We start from the raw sequence: 6,711 nt of genomic DNA, 5'->3' as shown, positions 1-6,711 counted from the left end.
TTCTACCTAAAAAGTTGAAATATAACATGTTGAATGTGTAAATTCTCCACATGTCAAGATTGACTTGGTTGATTAATTAATAAAGCTAAATTCATTTTTTTGTTGAGACAGGGTCTTGCTTGAACCTAGCCTGGCCTTTAACTTAACTTGCCTCAGCCTCCTAGCAGTCCCACAACCATGTCTGGCTTTTATAAACAGGAAACAGAGCACACAAAATTTATTATACACCTAAATTATATGAATGTTAAGACTCCGATAAAGGCAGTTTCTTGCCGTGCGTGGTGGCACACGCCTGTAATCCCAGCACTCGGGAGGCTGAGGCAAGAGGATCTCCATCAGTTCAATACCAGCCTGGGCTACATAGTGAGTTCCAGGTCAGTCTCAACTACTTAGTGAGACCCTGTCTCAACAAAACAAGACAAAGGCAGTTTCTTTAATCTCTTTCTCTCTTCCTAAGTAACTAATATAAATTACCGAACAAAGATAAATAGTTCCACCCAATCAGATTTAAAATGGGTTGTTCTGAGAACCAAGTCCTCCTGGGTGAGGGGATAAAACTTTCTTTTAAGGAACCAACGCACTTTTTTGACAGACTCTGGGGTGGCTGGCTTAGTAGTCATTCCTTGGCGAGGCCAGGATCCAGGTGGAGTTTGTGAGCTTCACATCCTTGTTGTACGGGAGTGCGTTTCTGTGGACTTGGTCAGCTTGCTTCCCACCGCTCGTAAGATAACTTCCAGGACGCAAGTGTCCCACTTATTACATGCGAGTTCATATGCGGAGGTCTTGCCTTTCATCAGCTGAATGATCTTGCTCCCATGCCACCCATGCATAGCACAGCATCATCTTCCATGGCACTCACGCAGTCTACCAGCTTGCTGCCGTGCGAGCCGGTGGGGTGGGGGTGGGGGTGGTGAAGATGTGCTTCTTGGAGGCTGCGGCAGTTTCCTTCAGCTGAAACCGAAAGGCACCCAAGCCCAGGACGCCCCAGATCATACACCCCATCTTGGCTTCTGGTCCTGCCTGTAGTTGTAATAGGGCTGCTTAATAATGCCTGCTACAGCTTTCCCTTCGAAGGCTGTTCCAATGAGAATGGTTACGTTGTCGAGGAGAACTTGGTGCCGTCCAGAGGATCAACACAAACCACAAGGTCCTCCTCTTTAATGGTGAAGTACTGTGCTGGGCACCCTCCCACTGGCTGTCTTCTATGAGCTCCTGGTCCACGTCCTCCAGGGGCAGATCCTCCTCCCTACACGGTCAGCTTGGGGAATTTCCACACCATGGAAAAACAAATGCTCATCTGCACCAGCTGGTTAGCTTTGGTCTGCAGGTCTGTGGTGCAGGTCTTCTCTAGGATGCCTTAGGTCTCCAATGGCGATCACACATCTGACAATCTCGCCCTCGTCCTGCGAAATGGAGTAGGCCAAGGCCACCAGGAACATCAGCACGGTGGGGCTACTCACCATGGCCTGTGCCAAAGCTGCAACAGCATTATAAAAGCCGCAATATTGATTATGCCCAAAGCCTGATGTAAGCAGTGCAGGATGTAAAGAGTTACATCCCTCAGTTGGCTTACTTTAAGGTGCGAGTCTGACTGAAGCTGCATGACTCACAGAAGTGTGTCATGAGCACTGTGGTAGCTTGCAGGTCAACCTATCAGCTAATGGCCCCAGTCAAACCCAGAGTACTGGCCTATGAAGCTGTGGGGCTAATATGAGATAACGTGCACAGCTGAAGGTGAAGTCATTCACACCAAAATTCCATTCCCACAAGTAGTACCCTCGTAGCTAGAAGGACAATGTTCTAATTACAACCATACTTTTTGTCTCTTTTTCTTCTAATTTGAAAACGCTTTGTCTCTTCTCTTTAAAGCCTTAACTGCATTAACTTCCATACTAACTGCACAAACCACACATCTGTACATGTATTGCACCTTTACCCCAAATAATGAACAAAAAGAATCAGTGGATGTAATTGACCAGGATCTTTTACTGGGGATCCAGCACTGGCTGTCCCAGTCCCCACTTTCTCTCTTATATCTGTTTTTAGTGTATTTTCTTCTTCAGCCTTCACACTGAACGAGTGGGGACTAGAGACTTAACTGCAGGGGTCTCTAGCACATAGGTCACTCAGGGACAGGGACTACTGAGCATCTGAATGCACACCACTTTCACCCTGTGGTAAAACTGACAAAATATGTCCAACCATCATAAGTGGAAGATCATTAGTATAGTTTTGGTGCAATCATAATCAAAATCCCTGGTAGGATTTGTGTGTGTATACAACACAGAGCAGTGAAGAAAGTGCAGTTTTTTCAATAAACATTGTTGGTCAATTGAATATACTTAATGGGCTGCAGGTGGAAAACCTGAATCTCAACTTTATGTAGAATATAGGCTTGAATGTGAAAATAAGATGATAAAGCTTCTTTAACATGGCAGGATATCTTCGTGATTCTGAATTAGAAAAGATTTTATGAACAAGACATAAAAGACATTAAAAAGGAAAAAAATGAAAATTACATAAAAATAAGGAATTAACATTTAAAGATACTATTAAGATAATGAAAAGTGAGAATGCGATAAGAAATTTTCAGGCCAGGGACGTAGCTCAGCAGCACAGCACCTATCTGACAAGTGCAAGGTCCTGAGTTTGATCCCCAAACCCCCACCCAAACATTTACAACACATATAACCAGTAAAAGGATTAAAGCCATAATATGTAAATTCCTTGAAATTAATAAGAAAATATAAGCAACACATGATAGAAAATTAGTAACAGACTTGAAGAGACATTTCTCAAAAGATGATATACAAATGACCAAAAAATCATAGGAAAAGGTGTAGACATTGGCGATTGGAGGAATGGAAATTAAAAATGAATTCTATAATACATTAACAACATACCTAAAATTAATTTTTATTGAGTTTATTGATACTTTTAAAGTATACAGTACAGTTACATTCATCATTGGGATCTTGTACCTTTACATGACAGATCTTGGTTCTCAATTTTTCCCCATACCCTTCCCTCCCTTCACCCCCTCAACCCTCCCTATTTACAAAGACTTTGTTTCTGCTTTTGCCTTTTCTCATATTTTTTTCTTTTCCCTTAATTCCTTTCCCCTACCCTTCCCACTGCCTAAAATTTAAAAAGGGACAATACCCAGTGTCAAAGTTATAGAATAACTGAGACAGTTATATAATGCCATTAAAATTTGTATAGTTACATTGGGAAAAAGTTTTCATTGTCTATTTAAATTAAATATATACATAAATAGCAGTTTTGCTTCTAAGTAAATTTCTAATAGAAATGCATAAATTTCTTTGAACCATATGTGCATCAAAAGACACATGGGGGGCCAGGGATTTAGCTCAGCGGTTTGGTGTCCTGCCTTGCAAGTGCAAGGACCCGAGTTCAATCCCCGGAACCAAAAAAAAAGAAACACACGTGGCATTGTTCCCGGGAACATTGTTCATTACAGGCCTATACTGAGAAAAATGCTAATGCATACCAACCAGAAAATGGATAATGATGTCATATATACATTGAGTAGACTATTATACAACAGTTAAATGAATGAATTATTGCTACCTGAAGCAACACAGATGAATCTCATAAACATGATTTTAAGAGAAAGAAACCAGAGATGGAAGAGTAATTCTGTGTGATTCACTTATATACCAGTTTGAACAAGCAAAACTGATCTATGATTTTAGAGGTCAAGATAGTGGTTACATTTAGAAAGGAGAGAAAAGGCCTTTGGAAGATGTGAAGGGGACTTCTGGGATACTGATGATGTTTTCTTTTCTGACTTGGGTAGTGGTTACAAAAGTGTGTTAATTTTGTGATTATTCATTGATTAATACATATATTCCTGATTTGTTCCCTTTTCTCTCTGAATTATATACCTCACTTTAAATACTTTCAAAAATAATAATGAAATATATGCCCTTGGGATTTAAAACAGTGGTATGACACAGATAAGAGATTAAAAGTTGTGTATATATGACAAGAAACAATGTTTACTATCTTAACCATTTTTTAGCATTCTTTTCAGTAATGTTAAGTAGCTTCACTTTGTTGTGAAACTGCTTTAATCTTATAAAACTGAAACTTTATACCTTGAAACACTCCCTATTTTCTCTTTCCTAGTAATCAGCATTTTACTTTCTATTTTATGAACTTTGCTACTCAGATATCTTATATAAGAGTAATTCTGCGGTATTTATCTTTTCATATCTGGCTTATTTCATCTAGCATAATGTTTCAAGGAGTCATCCATATTGTAGCACGGGACAGAATTGTCTTCTCCCTTTTCAGGCTGAATTAAAATTCTAATACACATTGGAATCCCTTGCAGATACTACATTTTATTTACTCACTCATCCTTCAGTGGACATTTGTATTGCTTCTACCTTTTGAATATTGTACATAATGTTACTATGAACATAGGTGTGCAAATATCTCTTTGGAGACTCTGCTTTTAATTATTTTAGATATATGTCAAAAAGAATTTTTGGATCATATACTAGTTTCCTTTATTTTTAAGAAGTTAGCATATTTCTTTCTATGGCCATTGCATCCTTTTACAATCCTAACACAAGGGTTCAATTTTTTTCACAACGTCATTAACACTTATTCTTTTTTTTTTTTTAACAGTCTCCCTGATATGTGTGACATGGTGTGTCATTGTGATTTGGAAATTAAAGGTATTTTTTAAAGGAATGTTGTTTGTAGATTCAAGAAATCTGAATCTAGAAGAAATAAATGCAGAGAAGCAAAGAGAGAGATAGCAAGGGACCAAGGTCCCAATATGCCTTCTAGGGCAGCAGGCCCAATGACCTAACTTCCTCCCTCTAGGCCCCACCTCCTAAGGGTCCCACCACTTCCCAGCAGAACCACCATCAAACCTTTAATACATGGACCTTTAAGGGACATTTAAAATTCAAATTATAACAAGTATTGGGCCAGGGATTTAGCTTAGGGGTACCATTGCCTGCCTTGAAAAGTGCTAGGTCCTGAGTTCTATCTCTGGTACCAAACAAACAAACAAAAAAAAAATGATAACAAGTACCATCCTTAGGCTAGTGATTCCCAAATTTCTATCTCTGGCTCATACCTCTCTTCTGACCTCATGACTTGTATGTCAAATGAGTTTACCTGACATCATTTGAACTGTCACAAACATGCCTAACTTGCCTAAAACTGCTCCCTTAACATCTTTTTCAAACACCCAATTAGTTTCTCTCTTAAGCACTTAAATGCTTAGGCAAGGTGGTGCAAGATATACTTCTTACATTTAAATGCAAAATACATGATACACGTATGAGGAGATACTCTGATTTGAACATTAGAGGATGTAGTATACATGTATTGAAATATTACATGATACCACATTAAATTATGGACAATTTTCACATCAGTTAAATAAATTAAAATGTTAAAATATGAATTGGTTTGCCATATATAAGGTGACATTGTTTGTAAGATATATTTCTATTTTATGTAGTGCTAAAACATCCCAGTGTATTCTCATTTAAAACTCTTGTTTTATATCCACTGAAAGAGCCTTACTAAGATCATTTAGACACAGTTTTTTTTTTGTTTGTTTGTTTGTTTTTTGGTGTCAGGGAGTGAACCAGGGACCTTGCACTTGCAAGGCAGGTGGCTGCACCACTGAATTAAATCCCTAGCCCTTGTTTGTTTTGGTTTTTGTTTAGTGGGGCCTGAGCATGCAGCTTAATGGTGAAGCATTTGCCTAGCATACATGAGGCCCTGGGTCCTATCCCCACCACCACAGGAGAAAAAGAATTTATGTACCCTTGGAATATGAAAAGAAAAAAAATAGCAAAATTAATTGGATAATTTTTCCTAAAATTTCTTTATTTTTAGAGCCCATCTCTTCTTAATCCCTTTCTCACTCAGAGTTGTTCATTCTTGTGACTTTTCCACATAGCACTTCTTAAAGGAAAATTGGGGAAGGTTAGATTTACATTTTTAAAAGAAAAATAATTAGTTCTCTGCTTTCTTAAATTCCAACCAAAAAAATGGCAAACATTTTAGTCAGAAAGTAAATAAATTACCTGCTGAAAACTGAGAAAATGTGCTTAACTAGTCAAAATAAAAAACTCAAAAGCAACAATTGCGTATTTATCAGGTGAGTGGGAAGTAGATGGAATATAAATAAATGAATGTCACCACAGAATTTGAACATTTCAGAGGGACTCCCTGATGACTCAGAGTACAAATCCCATTATGTAGAACATACCGTCCATCTTCAGAGTAGTAAAACCAACTGATACTAAAATGCTCTGGTTCTTATTAACTGATAAATTTTATTAACAATACTGTTTCTGGAAGAAGTTTTAGGCAGGCTTTGGTTTAATTTGGGGCTAATTTAATTGGTGAAATAATATTATAAAATAGAGCAGCAACTGTTTACTGAATTCTTGTGCTGTGTGATCCAGCATGTACACTGGCCACATGAAGCTATTGGGCACATGAAAAATGACTAGTGCAGCTGAAGAATTAAGTTTCTAAAACTTACTGAATTTTAATTAATTTAAATTTAAGAACTGACACTCAGTTATTGGAAACACCTCAGAATGTTTGGAAAAATTTAGATATTCAACTCTACTTTTTTTTTTGGTACCAGGGATCAAACTGGGGTCCTTGTGCTTGCAAGGCAGGCGATGGAACCACTGAGCTAAA

General features: G+C 38.1%; 1 pseudogene; it reads right to left on the bottom strand.

Moving 5' to 3' along the window:
- Nucleotides 1–564: 564 nt before the first annotated feature.
- On the bottom strand, nucleotides 565–1,463 carry LOC104862187 (annotated as a pseudogene).
- Between the last annotated feature and the right edge of the window lie 5,248 nt (nucleotides 1,464–6,711).

Source organism: Fukomys damarensis, unplaced genomic scaffold, assembly GCF_012274545.1.
Source record: "Fukomys damarensis isolate Sample0158 unplaced genomic scaffold, DMR_v1.0_HiC HiC_scaffold_38, whole genome shotgun sequence".
Classification (NCBI taxonomy): Eukaryota; Metazoa; Chordata; class Mammalia; order Rodentia; family Bathyergidae; genus Fukomys; species Fukomys damarensis.
This window is presented reverse-complemented; position numbering and strand designations above follow the sequence as displayed.